This window comes from Marmota marmota, unplaced genomic scaffold, assembly GCF_001458135.2.
Source record: "Marmota marmota marmota unplaced genomic scaffold, marMar, whole genome shotgun sequence".
NCBI classification, from domain to species: domain Eukaryota; kingdom Metazoa; phylum Chordata; class Mammalia; order Rodentia; family Sciuridae; genus Marmota; species Marmota marmota.
Window position 1 is genome coordinate 16,952,246 of NW_025999853.1, and position 18,316 is coordinate 16,970,561.

Below are 18,316 nucleotides of genomic sequence, written 5' to 3' on the forward strand. Positions count from 1 at the left end.
TATTGAGAGTCTTATTTCTTATGCATGACTCTCCTTTCCAGTTCCACAATGACAGCAAGCATATTGGTACAAGCTGATAAGGCCAATAAAGTCCAAGTTTTCACTTGTTTCTTAGATATTGTTCTTTAAAAAAGAATATCAGATGTATATGTTCATTTCCAAGTTTTCCTCTTACCCAAGTGAATTTCACATGATTATTATAATATCAGTTAAAACTCTTTGGGTTGTAATAAAGATCAATTCAAATGGACATTGGCAAAAAGTAAACTTTGGGGCTCAAATAATTAGGACCTGGCTTCTTTTTCTCCATCTCACTCATGTCCTTTGAGTTGACTCCATTCTCAGACTGATAATCCATCTCCTCATGGTCATATTATGGCCTCTTGTTCTGAGGCTTCAGCCTCTTGGACTGCGCAGCTATTGGTTCCTCCAGCTCTCCAGCCTGCAGATGGCCCATTGTGGACCATCCAGCTTCTGGTCACATAAGCCAATCTAATAAATCCCCTTTTTATAATCATACTTACTGCTGATTCTGTTCCTCTAGAGAACCCTGACAAATACAGGCCCTAGGGCTGGGGATGTGGCTCAAGCGGTAGCGCGCTCGCCTGGCATGCGTGCGACCCGGGTTCGATCCTCAGCACCACATACAAACAAAGATGTTGTGTACGCCAAAAACTGAAAAATAAATATTGAAATTCTCTCTCTCTCTCTCTCTCTCTCTCTCTCTCTCTCTCTCCCCCCCTCTCCCTCTCTAAAAAATAAATAAATAAATAAATAAATAAATAAATAAATAAATAAATAAAAATAAATACAGGCCCTAAAGTTAATGTCTAGAAAGATGGAAATTTTACCCATTGGTGACATTCATCAAATCTTTACATGTCCTCTGATTGCATTAGTTTACATCACATGTCCACTGGAGGAGCACATTTGAAATTTGTCTTGGGCCTAGTCCATGACTCTGCTCTTGATGTAGGATGTCAGAGTGTAATGGTTAATGTGAATTGTCACACTGATTGGATTAAGAGATGCCAATGTTTAAGAGGCTTCTGGATTTGCTGATGAGGATGGATCTAGGAATGATTGGCATGTGGGATAGCAAACTGAAGTGAAGACCCTCCCTAAGTGTGGGAGCACCATCCAACAGGATGGTGGTTTGGATGAATAAAAGCTGGAAGAACAAGGAAGCAGCAGCAGATGCACGCTCAATTCTTCTCCAACAGGTTTTTACAGGTCTTGATTGATACTGCAATCACCTTTTGATATCAGACTCTGGCTTTTTCACTGTTCCAAAGTGGACTCTGCCAGTGATTCTCCAGGGAGTTTCCAACAGCCTTCAGTCTCAGACTAGGGTAGCACCGTTGATTCGTCTTATTCTGAGGCTTCAGCCTCTTGGACTGTGCAGCTATTGGTTCCTCCGGCTCTCCAGCCTGCAGACGGCCATTGTGGACCATCCAGCTTCTGGTCACGTAAGCCAATCTAATAAATCCTCTTTGTATAATCAGACCTCCTATTGATTCTGTTCCTCTAGCGAACTCTGACAAATACACAGAGTGCTAGTGGGATCTCATAGACTGGAAGTGGAGAAAGTTGATCCCCCTAAGAAAATCAGAGGTGATTCTCGAATAAAGGAGAGGCAAAGAAAAACAATGAAATGCAATGATTAACATTGTTTTTATAAGCACTGTGCCAAACCCATTAATCAGTTTGAATAGATGTCCTTAAATCAGCCCTTATCTAGGCAAACACAAGATTAGGGTTTCTTCTCAGCCTTAAGAACTGGAAAACTGAAAGACTAAATAGGAACTATCCAGCTTGTGAAAATAATTCTGATTAAAGATAGTGTAAACTCAAGGAAGCACTTAGGAAATTATTTGGAGTTAAAGGGAAGAAAATAGGAAAGTACACATGCATTCTCTTATTGATTCACTTCTTGTTGCTTTAGAGAAGTATTTCAAAAAAGTGTCAAGGTGGGGCTAAGGTTGTGGCTCAGTGGTAGATTGCTTGCTTGCCAAGCATGTGTGAGGCACTGAGTTCAAACCTCAGCACCACATATAAATAAATAAAAAATAAAGGTACATCAACAACTAAAAAATATTTTTTTAAAAAAGTGTCAAGGTGATACACATTCACAGCAATAGAGAGGGAGATGAGGAATGAAAATACTAAGATCCTTTATATGAAAGAGATCCTTGGGGATTGCCTGGATAGATGTTCTCATGCTATATAAAAAAAATTTTTTTTGAGCTGCTGCTTTTATTGGAAAAAAATGCAAGTCATTTGCAGCCAGTTTATTTCATGTGGCATGTTTGAGATCATCATTAAAACAAAGTTAATGCCAGGCACAGGTAGCGTACATATGTAATTCCAGCAGCTGAACAGGCTGAGGCAAGAGGATCCCGAGTTCAAAGCCAACTTCAGTAACTTAGTGAGGCCCTAAGCAACTCAGTAAGACCCTGTCTCTAAATAAAATATTTTTAAAAAGGGATGGGGATGTGGCCCAGTGGTTGAGCACCTCTGGGTTCAATTTCCAGAACCAACTAAATCAAATTAATTCTTTACCATGTAAACTAAAACCAGACTTATTTGAAGTCACTGTAGAGATGAGAGCTCTCTCTTGTGATGAAATGTGATGGAAACCCAAGTCAAACTACCTCAGGAAAAAAAAAAGGCATCTCTGTTGGAAGGCTGGCATAATCCTGAGAAGGCAAGAGCACACCTGGGCTCCAGAGATTCAAATACCACTTGGAATCTTCTTTTTCCATCTTTGTTTCTTTGCACTGTCTTTCTTCCTAAGAATTATGCTACAGATGAATCTGTTGTCCTACCTCTCCATTTCTCTTAGAGAAGGAACAAGCCTCTTGGCCCAGCTGTGGTTTTTCAAATCCTGAAGAAGGGCTGCCATTGTCCTGGCTTAGGTCACGTGCTTACTCAGCAACAAAACCCCATATATACCTGGTGTGGTTGTTCCTCTCCAAACAACTATAGCCAGGAGGTGGGAACCCCCTTAAGATGCATTTGTGGTAGGAAAATAGACCTTTTTCAGAAGAAAGAAGGTTAGAAATCTAGGTAAACAAAACCACAGTTGTTTGCAAATCCAGTTCTTTTCTTACTAAAAAAGAATATTAAAGTCAATACAAACAATTCTCACTTTAATAAACAGAAAGTTATAATTGCAACTCTCAAACTTAGTAAGGCATGAGGATAAAGTTCTTGACACAGGTAGACCCAACATTTCTATTTTCTTTTTTCCCAGGATGCTGGGGATTGAACCCAGGGTCTTGTGCACGTGAGGCAAGCACTCTACCAACTGAGCTATACCCTTAGCACTCATAGATGCCCCTAACATTTCACGGGTGGTTTTAGGTTGGGACCCAGTTTCAGCAAAAGTCTTCTCTCCCCTGATGAGATTAATGAATGATCTCTGCTGTTGAAAGGCAGAGCTCCATCACATTCCAAAAAAGAAGGCAAAAGCAAGCAAACAAAAAACAACAATAAAAAAGGATCCTAATTTTAAGTAAATCTTAGGAGCTTTGTTTGCTACTCTGGGACTCAAGGTCAAGACATCTTCAGACCTCAAGCTTCAAGTTTCATTATCAGATCTCCACCCTGCTCAGCTTTATCTAAGGGAAGGATACCCATCTCTGTCCTTCCATTCCTGTGAACACAGTCTTTTACATTTTTTAGGCAAATTTCTTGTTATGGGGGATTGAACCCAGTGCTTAACCACTGAGCCACATCCCCTGCCCTTTTTATTTTTTATTTTGAGTATAAGTTGCCCTACCTGGGTTCAAACTTGAGATCCTCCTGACTCAGTCTCCCAGGTCGCTGGGATTGCAAGTATGTGCTACCTGCCTGGCTCTCTTACTTGTCGTCTAAGCAGCTTATAAAGCAGTCTTGAAACTCACTTCTTTAACTTCTGGTCTTCTGCTTCTGATTCTCTTTCCTTAGTGACAGTTCCTCCCATAAGTCTTTTCTGAGTATTTCATTTTTAGCTCTTCCCACAAATATATGGGATGTTCCTTGATGATCTGTCCTCAGGCCTTTCTCATTCTGTTCGCTCTGTGGGTGATCTTAGTTAATCCTGCAGCTTCAACTATTATATAAATGATTGCTCTCAAAGACCTATTTCTGAACTGGTGCAGTGGCACTTGCCTATCATCTCAGCAACTCCAGAGGCTGAGGCAGGAGGATTGCAAGTTGGAGGCCAGCCATAGCAATTTAGCAGGATCCAAAGAAACTTAGCAAGACCCTGACTCAAAATAAAAAATAAAAAGGGCTGAGGATGTGTAGCTCAGTGGTAAAGCACCTCTGGGTTCAATGCCCAGTACCAAAAAATGAAAAATTAAAAAAGAAATCTATTTCTGGGTGCATTTATGTATGGGTATAGATGCAGAAGTAGGTAGATTAGATAGAAAGATTATAGATAAATTTAGCATAGATGTCTTTTAAGCTCCAGAATCATTTATCCATCTGATTGCCTCCTGAATATCTCCACTTGCTTTAACTCACTAATATCTCAGAGAACTTTTTTAAAAACTGAAAACATTTCCTTTTCCTATTCTAGTATTATTTCTCTTCTTGGCACAAACAACACCTGATTATTCAAGCAAGAAACCCTGAAATAATTCTTAATATTAATACACTTCAACAGAGACTCCCAGGAACACAGCTCTAATGAACAAGTTGAGTTTATAACTCATGGCACAAAGGAGAACACACAGCATAAGTAACTGTGGGGTGTCTCAATCAGAAGGTGTTTGGAAGAACCTATTATAGGATTTGGGATTAGATTGGATTCTTTGGGACAGAGTTTAAGGAAGAGGTCTTTTCTGCAGACTAGATGTTGTCAGAAAGCAGGAGGAATTTATGATTATCCTAATGCATCTTGTCTAGAGGGAGGCCAAACCAAGGATAAAGCAGCTATAATTGGTAAAGTAGCTGTCACTTTTGCTAACAGGAGGATTTGGGGGGATGGCACAGTGCTTTTTTTTTTTTTGCCTGTGCTTAGAGACAATTATGAAGTGCACTTCTTTTGACTCCCTTTGTGAAGATCTCAAAGGAATTCTTTCTGATATTGATATCCTGCCGGAAGCCAGCCATGACCCATGTGTAAACTGAGCCATTAGGCAGGGAAGCCTGATTTTGGGAACTCCCAGTAGGAGTTTGAGAAGGCCCCGATCCATGTGGCACCCTGTTCTAGGTCCACTCAAGTTCTAGCATAGTTCCAGAGATGGGGTGACCTACTGGAGCCACCCAGCCTCTTTGAGATGGGTGTGGCTTGCCAAAAACACCAATCAACCTGTTTACTGCAAGACTCCTGCCACCTGGAGAAGCAAGCAGGGAACCAAGACTCCTCCCCTGAGACCTTATTCCTGCCTTCCCATCAGGACTGGAAGACCCATCAGGCGCTCCTCTTTGAATCTAATTTCTGGTCTGTCTTTATTTCTTACTGATCCTTTCAGACTTTCTATTTTCCCAGGCAGCTCACATCTCCTAGGCAGGAACCTACCCTGTCGGGTGCTGGTCACCTCCATAGTATTCTGTGAGATTTTTACATCCAGTAGAAAAATCAATGAGCTGGCTGTGAATGACAGGTCAAGAGGTCAAGAGCTGCGTTTCACCCCCTCATGGATCACTCACCATTCCCATGTAAATCACTGTTTACCTACTGACTATGTAACTCTGGGATCTGTCCCCTTCTATTCAGCCCCCTGTCAGCTTCCCTAATCTAGGATGTTGTCCTTTGTCACCTTCATCACTACCATCAGTCACTTAGAGGGTGCCCGCATGTCATCACAATTTGGTTCCATCCTACTCCCGCCACCCTCTAGCCAGAATGAAGTTTCTAAATACATCATCCCCTGCTCAAAATCCTCTTTGGTTACACTGCCAGCTGTGTTGTTAACATTTAAATGGAAAAATTAGAAATCAGTGTGGTTAGTGTTGAAAATAAACTTTCTTCTTTTTGTCCTAAAAGGAATCAAGAAGGGTGGAGAGTATATTTGCATAAAGAATCAGCTGAATTGGGAGACTATTTTGATATTCTGATTCCCTCTTAAGAAGTTACGATTCCTTGGGGCTGGGGATGTGGCTCAAGCGGTAGCGCGATCTCCTGGCATGCGTGCGGCCCGGGTTCGATCCTCAGCACCACATACAAAACAAAGATGTTGTGTCTGCCGAAAACTAAAAAATAAATATTAAAAATTCTCTCTCTCTCTCTCCCCCCCCCTCCCTCTCTCACTCTATCTTTAAAAAAAAAAAAAAGAAGAAGTTACGATTCCTTGAGAATCAACTGGATGACACAACTGCTAAAAAAATTTAGTGCATTATTGGCACCATTAGAAGTATAGTGTCCTGGCTGGATGTGGTGGGGCGCACCTGTAATCCCAGCAGCTCAGGAGGCTGAGGCAGGAGAATCACAAGTTCAAAGCCAGCCTCAGCAAAAGTGAGGCACTAAGCAACTCAGTGATATCCTGTTTTTAAATAAAATACAAAATAGGGCTTGGGATGTGGCTTAGTGATTGAGTGCCCCTGGCTGAGTTCAATCTCTGGTATTAAAAAAAAAAAAAAAAAACTATACTGTCCCAAACAAGGAAATTATGTTCAATTCCCTGGTAATACATTTTCAGAGAGTGATTATTAAAAGAATGTGTTTGGAGGAGGGCAACCAGGATAGGGATCATATGGATACTCAGAAAAAAAAAATTAAGCTTAAAGGAAAATAAGAAGAAATATGACACATATTTTCCAAAAATCCACAGAGCTGACATATATAAGAGGGAATAAATTTATTTTGTACTTGTTATGGTTTGGATTATGAGTTGTCCCCCAAACCTCCTGTGTTAATTCAGGAGTGTTCTGGTGTGAAATGATTGGACTGTGAGAGCTATAACCTAATCTGTCCATTTTGGTTTGAATGAACTGACTGGGTGGTAACTATAGGCAGGTGGGGCAAGGCTAGAGGAGGTGGGGGTCATAGTGGGGATGCCCTAGAAGAATTCATCTTTCCTGCAGCCCTTTGCCCTTTCTCTCTGCTTCCTGGACTTCAGGCGCTGAGCGGCTTTCTTCCACCATGCCCTTCTGCCAAAATGTATTGCCTTGCCTTGGGCCCAGAGCGATGGAGTTGGCCCACCATGACCTAAACCTCTGAAACCATGAGCCAGAGTAAACCTTTCCTCCTCTACAATTGCTCTTGCTAAGTATTTGGGTCACAGACAGAAATCTAACTAACACAGTATGGTTTCAGGGGCATGATCAAATCTGAGGATTATAAACCGAAGCCATATTGACTTCGACTCAAATAAGAAAACCCTTTCTAATATAACTGTCCAATATTGGAGTGGCTTCCTAGAAGCCCTTCTAGTTATTAGAAGGTTATGCCAAACTCTCAAGCTATCTGTGAGTTATCAAACCATCTGTGACAAAGGACAATTCTTTAATCCACTGTGACCCAATACTTTGTAAGTTATAATAAAATTAAATTATTATAGAAGGAAAATTATGATATAAATATTATTATAGTAGAAGGAAAAAGGGGAAAGCTCATAAAAATACAAGCCCTCATTTTTATTATCTTATTGAATGGACATAAAAGTAAATTTCAACAATAGAATTAAAACAGACATAAATGAGAAAGAGAAAAGAATGGGAAAAAAAGAGTTGTTCACAGAAAATGTGCATTTAAAATTAATATAGGGAATTTATATAACTCTTAACTTTTTGTCCTTTAACTATAATTGAAAATTATGAGTGAATTACTGATTCCCATGATTAGACCATTATAAATACTTTGAATAAACACAATGCATATTAATATTTAAAGTTTTTAGAGTGACAATGAGCTTGTTTCTTTTTTAAATATCTAAACCAGGTTGATTGACATCATGCTACTCTTGGGGAATGATGTATGTCTAAACTGTTTCTCAATTTTGTTTTGAATACTCTTCATAAGACAGAACCAGATTTATAAAGTGGCAATGATAGGAATGGAAAAAAAGGGGATTTTTAAAATAATTTAAGCATGCTCAGAATATTCTTTTTAAACTTTAATCCAAAATGAAACTAGTGGTGCTGTACTTTCTTTTTTCTTTTTTAAGATAAGGTCTTGCTAAATTGCCCAGACTTGTCTCAGACTCACAATCCTCTGCCTCAGCCTTCCAAATACATGTGTGGGCCGCTGCACCAAGCTTCTAAATTCATTTTTAATCCTTCACTAGTTGTCAGTTGGAACACTGTGTCTTGTAAATTAGATTTTAAATTATCTTTTGATTAAGGAAATGGATTCCAAACCTATGAATTTGATTTATGTGCATATTATTTTGATGGAAATAAAATATCATTCTATCAAATTCCTAATAGTCTGAGGATAATGTTTTCATTATACAACAACAAAATAACTATCCACTTCACTGACAATTGTTAGACTATGGAATTTTGTAACAATAATCTGTAGGAACTTGGTTCTTCTAAGTTTCTATCTTTAGTTTTGGCCCTTTGGTTTTATCTGCCATTAAAAAATATGTTGCACTCCTGTCTTAAATAGAAAGATGCTGACAATTAAAATTTTGAAGACACCAGACAAATTGGTGGCTGGTCAACTTTTATCCTTAAAAAGTTGGAACCAAACTGTCATTTTGCAGTAATGTTGAATGCTCAACAGAACTTTCCTTGTCAAATCTCATCACTTGGTCAGTTGTTTAATTGTCTCCAAATTATCACATAATAAAGAGAATAATCTCCGATTTATTGCATTAGACTTTACATAATTTATAATATTTACTAAGACACTAAAAACTATTAATGTAGTTTTTGTACTATGACTTTCTCAAAAAAAGAAGCACCATGATGATTTACATTCTGGGGCAAGTTCTCCTTAATTTAGATAACTATGTCAAAATACTTTCATTGTGTCTGTACATCCAATTGTACTCCTACAGAAAAATTCAAACATTTATTGATAACTTAAATTTTCACAGCTTCATGTTGCGTAGTTATGTTTGTTAGCAATGAAACTGAAACAAAGAGAATTCTTTCTTCATATTACTATCGTTCAAATAGCACATAAACTAAAAGAATTGCCATATTATCAACAACTATATATTCACGTACATCAAACAGGTTGAAAGCAGTCCCATGAGTTGGTCTTCCTGAATTTTTCAAGCTGTGTTGTTGGTAAGTGATAATTGGGGAACCTTCTTTGACACACATTATCCCAATGTTAAGAATCTTTGGTGCTATTTTCTCTGTGTCTTAACAATTGTGTGAATGTGCAAGTTGTTTTCTTATTTTGTTTTTGGTACTAGGCATTGAACCAGGGGTGCTCTACCACCGAACTACATCCTCAGACTTTTTTTATTTTTTATTTTGAGACATGGTCTCACCAAGTTGCTCAGGTTGGCCTTGAACTCGTGATACTCCTGCCTCAGCCTCCAGAGTAGACATGCACCACTACCCCCAGCTAGTGTTCCCATCTTGAAATACAATCCTCTGGGGGAAACCAGCATGTTTGATGGGTATTTGTTTTAGCAACCTAAAGTTGCTTTCTTTAAAAGAAGTCCATAAAACACTGAAATGTTTATTTATAAAATATTGAACCTCTGCTTTTTCTAATCTTTTAAATTAATTAATCTTTTTTCCAGCTTTGTACTTATCTCTTTAAAGTTTGTGTTTAATTGCTGATTAGTTATGATGATTTTATTATTTCATTTGCCACCCCTTCTCAGCAAATAACACATGACAATTCTATCATTTATCCATTTATGGCTACAAAATTGAACTCAGTTTTTGAGGAACCATATCTATGAGTAAAATTACAACTGTTGACTTTAATTTATTCAGAATCACTTCTGTAGTGAGCCATCCATGGGCTGTGTGTGTGAGCTATACACATTTGAGCAATATGAGGGGACTGGCCTGACGTTCCTGCCTAATTGGGCTGTGTGACAGGTGTGTGCCTTTTCTCTGGCTCTGCCTGTGATCCCACACAGCACCTGAGACAGGTGTGGCTTTCCAAGATGTCAGTCAACCTGCTAACCACAAGACATCACCAAGCAAGACTCCCCCCTTTGGAAACCCAATTCCTTGCCTTATTTGGGTGGAATATTCTATGAATAGCTCTCCCCCAATAAACAGAGGGGTTTCAGGTGTGCTGTCTCTCTGGCTTGCTTCTCTTGTTCCCTTTGCCCTCTTTCCAGCGTGGGAGCTGATCCTTGAGGTCACAGAGCCCTCCTGACCCCCACAATTAGAAAAAGGTATTTTCGTGTTTGTGTGTTTTTTTCGTTGCCAGCCCAATTCACCCGGAGTGGCCTTACTTCCGTCACCCGAGAGGGACATAGGCGACTCACTTTCATTGTCTACATAAGGCTTACAGATACTACTGCATTCAGAAAAGGGTAAGTCTTTTGGAGGGGGACAGGGGGCAAACTGAGGATTGAACTCAGGGGTGCTTAACCACTAAGTGGCTTAACCACTGAGCCACATCCCTAGCCTTTTTTTATTTTGTATTATGAGACAGGGTCTCATTAAATTGCTTAGGGCCTCACTAAATTGCTGAGGCTGGCCTTGAACTTATGATCCTCCTTTTTCACCCTCCCAGGTTCTTGGAATTATAGGCTTGAGCCATCACGCCCAGCTAGAAAAGGATAAGTGCTGACTAAAATTCCAATGAAATTTGTTTTTCAATCAATAACACGATGTTAATGATAAGTGAAACAAACTTTTTCAGACCTTCACATCTATTGCATCCTCTGCCTGAAATGTTCTTTCCTTCTTTCTTACTAACCACATCTAATCTTAAAACTGGTCCTCCATAAAAATATTCTCAATTCCTATATCTAACAAAAGACTCATATCTAAAATATTCTGTAAAACTTTAATTGTTATGTCGGTTTGAAAGTGGCTAAGGGAACAAAGCACCAGGCAACAACCATTCAGTGAACCACTTGTCAATCAGCAGGGTCTCCTGACTGATCCGAAAGGACATGGAGCTCAGCAAGATCCCCCAACCAACCCCAGGAGAACAAGGGACCCCCAAAAAACTCCCTTTCCTGTCCCAAGCCCTCCCTTCCTGCCCTAAGGCCAATAAAATTCCAATCAGCTGAGCCTGGGTGTGACTCCCTCCCCCCCACCACCACTCTGATGGATTGGAGGGTCTCTCTGGGGAGAGAATCTCAATGAAGCCTTGTTCAGCTGCTTTTAATCTGTGTCCTTTTGGTCACCGGTGCCTGACCTTACATTAATACTTAAGAAAATATGAAAGAATTTAAAAGTGGGTGAAATGATGTTCTCCCTCTTATGAGGGAAATGTAAATTAAAACAATACTGAGACACCAGTACACCTATTAGAATGAACAAAATCCACAGCACTGACAACACTCAGCCCTGGCAAGGATGTGAGCAAATGGAATACAAAATGGCATAGCTGCTTTGACAGTTTCCTCCCAAACTCAACAAATTCTTATCACATGACCCAGGAACCAGTCATTGGTATTTACAAAAAAGGATTTGGAAACATTTCCACCAAAAACCTGCAAATAGATGTTTGTAGCAGCTTTATTTGTGATTGCCAAAGCTTGGAAGGATTGAACCCAGGGGTGCTTAACCACTAAGCCATCTCCCAGCCCTTTTTATTTTTTGAGACAGGATCTCAGTAAGTTGCTTAGGGCCTTGCTAGTTTGCTGAGGCTGGCTTTGAACTTCTGATCCTCCGGCCTCAGTCTCCCAAGCCATGGGAATTACAGGTGTGCACTCTGTGCCTGGCTAAATTTTCAGGAATTTCTGTGAACCAGTTGTTAACTTAAAATCAGCCATGATGGGATTGGGGATTTAGCTCAGTGGCCGATCACTTGCCTAGCACATGCAAGGCCCTGAATTCGTCCTCAGCTATGATAGGAGCATTTATACCATGGGAATAGGCAAACATAACAAACTAGAGCCGTTGTTAAGCTTTCACTAGTATACCACTAGTTGGATCTATTGCTGGAGGCAAATTCAATCCATATGCATATGCATAAATATACATATAAAATATAATTAATGTTTAAAGAAGACATTGGTTGGTTCTGCCATAACTTGTGATCTTGGGCAAGTTAGTCTCTCTGGACTGCTGGAGTTCCTATATCTTTGCCCAAAAATTATCTTTAAGATACCTTTCAGTTCAACCATTCTATCTTCTATGATCTTATTCATGGAATGTTGTAGGGGTGGAACCCCTGAGCTATTTGAATAGCCTTACTGGGCCTTGAAGCCAAGGTGATTTTGGTCTGGCATTGCAAGTTATTTTGTGGCTTCTCCCACTTAATGGATTACACAAAGGATGTGGTGACCTCAGTCTTCCCTGGGCTAGAGAGGGTGCTCTTATTTGGCAAAAGAACATTCCATGAAAATCCTTTGAAGCCCCCTTGTATAAATAAAGCAAATGCAGGCTCCTCTCTCTCCTTCCAGTGTGGAAGCAGGACTCCTAAGGTTGGAAAGCCGTCCTATCCCCGCTTTCTAAAAATTACTTCTGTGTTGTGTGATGTTTTGCCATATTTCTCAGCCAGCACATCTCACGCAAGGGACACCCAAAATTCATAGCCCACGCAGGACGTGGGTGAGAGTAATGATATGTGGATGCAGTAATTGAAAAGTCCACTAGGTTCATCCAAATTGCCATACTGACCATGTCATTAACTGCAAACATTTTAGTTCAAGACAAATTGAAGTAAATGGTAAAATGGTGATTTAATATGCTTTGGATTCTGAGCAAGAAAGAGATTAATTGTAACTAGAAGGGAAAGTTTGGGCAAGATACTTTGTCAATTAGAAATGAGATCTCCTCTTTGAATCTATAGTGGCTGGAATTCTATAGACACTTAATAAAGTTTGCTGAAATAATCAAATGCTCGGAGAGAACATTGGAGAGATGATACATTCTTGATGAGTTTTGAAGATTCAGAAGAAATTGGGATTTTACTGGTGATTCCTAGATGTAATTGTGTGCTTCTGACTCAGTTCTCTATCTAAAAACAGGAGCTCATTTACAAGCAACATTACAAGAATTCAGGTAATCATGATCATGAAGCATTCCAGGTTTTCTGCGGAAGGAGGCTATAAAAAATATGAGATTGTGTTACTAAATAAAAATGAGTGCCATTGTGCAAAAGTAAAAAGCACATTTCATATTCTTCCTGAGCATTTCTTCCTAGTACAGTCAAAACATTCTCACTTTCAGAAGGTTAAACAACACATTAAATAATAGTAGGGGGTTAATGGCTAAGCTCAATGGGGAATTTTTTTCTCTGGAGTTAGAATATGTGCAAATTGCTTTGGTAAGAAGTTATTTTGAACTTCTGATGAAAAAAATTTAAGGCATCATTCCCTTTCCCTAAAAGTAATGGAAACATCCATGTATGTTTTACCAAATAAAATAGTTTACTAACTACTATTGTTTGAGGGATGATAGTCAATTTGACTTATTTCTGGAAATAAAAAAGATACATCTAAAACTGGAAAAGTATTTGGGATGGGGGTTTGCCTGAGGTGCCCAGAAGACATCCAAAATGAAAGAACATGATATCTTAGCTTCTTTTTAAAAAAGACTTGAAATATAATCAAAGAGGCCTCCTGGAATATGTGGAAACCATACTATCTCACTTATCAGTATTATTTCAGTTCTAAAATTACTAGGTGCATAGCAAGTAAAAATCAGGGAATGACATGGTACAGACCTCCATGAGCTGCAGGAAGACAACAGAACCTGTCCCCAGGAAAACAAAAACAGTCTGGAAATTCTACACACTTCCAAGAGTTTCATAGATATTTCCCATCCCAAATCCCATTCATGGAATCCTTGGGTTAAAATCCTCTGTACTAGAGCAATTTCTTTTACAAAACTTGACTCAGTCTGTGGATCAATGAAGGTGCCAGGCAATTAGGAACACTGATTCTCATAATCATACAAAGTCTTTGGAAGTCATGGAATTTATAACCTAGGAGGGGAGATAGACAGTTATCAAATAATCACATGCAAAATGCCTAACAACATCTGAGTTCAATGGTACATGCCTGTAATCCTAGCTACTCAGGAGACTGAGGCAGGAGGATTCCAAGTTTGAGGGCAACCTCTGCAACTTAGCAAAGCCCTAAATAATTTAATGAGACCTTGTCTCAAAGTAAAAAAATAATCAGGGCTGGGGATGTAGCTCAGTGATACAGCACACCTGGGTTCAATCCCCAGTATCCCCAGTACACCAAACCAAACCAAACAACAATAAAAAGTACCCACAACAAAAGAAGCCAAACAAACTTTAAGTGATATGGAGAAATTTAGTGTTGCACATACATAAAACTGACCCATTCCTCTAAAGAACTGAAATTCTTGCAGACATCTAAGGGATGTTTTCTGGGGGAAGGCAGAAGAAACATTGTAGAAAAGTGCTAAGAAGTGCTATTAAGGAAATTAAGGAGCCACAAGAGTTCTCTTGAACTTGACATTTAAGCTAGGACCTTAAACTTGTTACATTTCATACTCTTTTAAGTCAGACATACTAATTTTTTTTTTAAAGAGAGAGTGAGAGAGGAGAGAGAGAGAGAATTTTTAATATTTATTTTTTAGTTATCGGCGGATACAACATCTTTGTTTTGTATGTGGTGCTGAGGATCGAACCCGGGCCGCACGCATGCCAGGCGAGCACGCTACCACTTGAGCCACATCCCCAGCCCCCAGACATACTAAATTTAAAGCGGCTGATGAAAATTAAATCATTTTCCATTCCTTGCCTACTAAACTGATGAAGATATTTTAAATTTTTAGTACAAGTGTAGAGAAAATGTTGCATATTGCTGTCAGAAGTATAAAGTTTAAACCACATTTTTTATTGGTACATCATATTTATACAGAATGATGAGCTTCATTGTAGCATATTTGTATATGCATAAAAAGTTGATCAATTTCACTCCTCGATATCTCCCTCACCATCTCCTCCCCTCTCCCCTCATCCTCTTAAACCACAAATTTTAAAAATGCATGTAGTGTGCATGCTTTTTGATTCAACAACTAAGAGAAATTAATCTAAGAAAATAGTCTGGAATGATCTACCAGGATGTTAGTAATGGCATTATTTATAACATGGAGCAAACAGAAATAATGACGATGTCTAACAGCAGGAAGTTAATTAAATTATGACAATACATATTATAGAATATGTACTCAATAAAATTAGAGTATTTAATGATATGGAAAAATTCATATTAAGTGAGAAAAGCAAGTTACAAAACAGCATGCATAATAAGCCCTATTTTATTTTTATTTCTAAAATATATTTATGCAGAGAAATAAAAAAAAAGGTACCTAAAAATGTTAACAATGCTGTCTTTGGATGGGGCAATTATTTTTCTATTTAGTCTCCAATTTTTAAAAATAATAGTGAATTACATTCATGATTGGGAAACAATGTCATTAAAAAAATTTATAAGTTGCTCAGTAGGAATTATTCAAAAGGTATTATGGTCTTAAGAAGAAATCATTTTTTGCTATTGACCAACCAAAAAGCAGAATTCTTCACAATTTGTAGTTTTATAAATATCTGGTGGATAAACAGAATGAAAAAAATGGCCTCAGACCACTATGGAGATCAGTATGGAGGCTCCTCAAAAGACTAGAAATGGACCCACCATATGATCTAGCTATATATACCACTTGTGAGTATTTACCCAAAAGTCAGCATACTATAGCAATACATGCATACTCATGTTTATACCAGCACAATTCATAACCCAGTTATAGAACCAAACTAGACATCAATATATAAATGGATAAAGAAAATGTGTTATATGTACACAGTGGAGATTTACTCAACCATAAAGAAGGAAATTATGTCATTTGCAGGAGAATATAATGAGAACATCTGATAAGTGATCAGAAAAGTGATCTCTAAGTGAGATAAGCCAGACTCAGAAAGTCAAGGGTACTATGTTTTCTTTCATATGCAGAAACTAATGTATTCTCAAATCTCTACTAATTGTTTTCAGCAGTCACTCTTAGGATGAGATGTTCAAATTGAATCCTATGTGAGAGTGCCCTCTGGTGGTTCTAACAATCCTGCTTTGTACGTTTGAGGTAGTGGTACTCCTCATCCATGGAAATGTGAGAACTGGATAGTTTTTCATGAAGCTGTTTATTCAGTGTGAAGGCCCATTCCACTATATGTAATTTTTAAGTGTCTGCTAAAACAAGTAAGTGGACATTTCATAAAAATGTTATTGATGCCAGACACGATTGTATACACTTGAAATCCCAGGAATGTGGAAGACTGAAGTGGGAAAATCAAAAGTGCGAGTTTGAGGCCAGCAGGGGCAACTTAGTGAGATTTTACCTCAAAATAAAAAAGGGCTGGGATGTAGCTCCATGGTAAAGTGCCCCTGGTTTCAATTCCCAGTACCCCAGTGGCGGTTGGGGGTGAATGCAGATTTCTATTCCTGGGGTTGGGGGTGGGAAGAACAGGGGAGGTGATGCTGGTGGTGGAATGTTTATTTGTTTAGCAAAACAAAAATCAGCAACCCATGAACATCAAATCCTATCAACTACAATGTTAATCTATATTTCCAGTACAATAAAATCAAAGTTAATTCTCCTTTTGACATATGAGTGTGTGGTCTGGGCATTTTGGAGTAGAAGAAAATTTTATCTTATTTCAGTCTTTTATTCTTTCTACATTTATAACATCTCAACCTTTTTAAAATTTTGAGTATAAACCAACCTGGAAAAAAAAATGAACCATTTTGCAAAGATATATCAACACAGCCGGCAAATATTTTAGATTATCAAATTTCTATCAAACTTTTTAAATTTTTTTCCACAATAATTAATAGTTCATAAAAAAGTAGCTTCTTAAAAACATTTCCTTTGAGTAATAGAGGGTAGCCATTACTAATTATTTCCTTTGATCTCTCCTACTCACCATTCTTCACATTTTACAGACCATTGGGACCTTCAACTAAATTTCCTTTACTAAAAGGATTTAACAATAGACTTTCAGAAATTATTTTTTCACATCAACTTTACAAATATCACAAATATTTTACAAGTCTAAATAAAGCACTTTCCCTCCTGAAAATTCCTCACCTGCTCAACAGAAATAACAGGGGCAGCAAAGCTTCTCAAGGTTCTGTGTACATTGCTATAACACTATAGTCTGGTGAAACATTTTAATCTCAAGAGCTGCAGCTGTTGTTTGCATGTGTTCTTGAAATTAGCTTTTTTTTTTTTTTTTCGGTATTTGGGATTGAACTCAAGGATATTTTACCTTTGAGACACAACCATAGCGTTTTTTTGTTTTTGTTATTTCACATTTTATTTATTTAATTCTGTAGTGCTGGGGATCAAACCCAGGGCCTCATGCATGCTAGGCAAACACTCTACCATGGAGCTGACTCCCCAGCCCAGCCCTTTCCATTTTGAAAAAGGATCTCGCTAAATTACTCAGGCTGGCCTCAAACTTGTGATCCTCCTGCTTGGCCTTCTGAATCATTGGGATGATTGCAGGTGTGCACCACCGTACCAGTGCTGGTGTAATTTTTAAGACAGAAAAAGAAAAAAAAATCAAAACCAATTATATAACATTCTTTCTAGAGAAATCTCTAGGAAAATACATTCTTGGGTGAAGGAGATCAACCCATTTGTCATTACAACATACTGAAGGTTTTGGAGCCTGGCAGTTCGGATCCTGGCTCCCCAGTCTGCTAGGTAGAGTTCAGGACTCTCAACCTTATCTATATAATGATGATGATGCTCCTTTCCAACCTCCCCACCCCTGCCCCGACTATTTTTAGTTGGCAATGGACACAAAAGTTTTATTTTATTTATATTATTTTTATGTGGTGCTGAGGATAGAACCCAGTGCCTCACATGTGCACTCCACCACTGAGCTACAACCCAGCCTTGATGCTCCCTCTTAAGAGAATTATTGTCAGAATTTAATAAAATTTGCAAAGAGTCTAGCAGACAGTAAAAACTGATTAAAATATAACTAAGTTAATTATTTCCTAAAGCCAATGGAAACACTGCAACATCTATTTTCTGGATTGTCTTCGTAAGTTTATTCTCAAAGGCAACTTGGAAACACCTTCGTGAAGTCAAGAGGGAGGGAAGAGCGAGGACACGGGGAAGTACTGGGGAGCAAAATGTACCAAATTATGCTATGTCCGGGTACAAATATAACCGCAGTGACTACAGCTTTTCTATATAATTACAACGTACCAATTAAATTGGATAGAGCAAGCAGATGGGGTAGGGAGAAAAAGGAAGATACACTGAAATGAAACTGATCAAATTATGT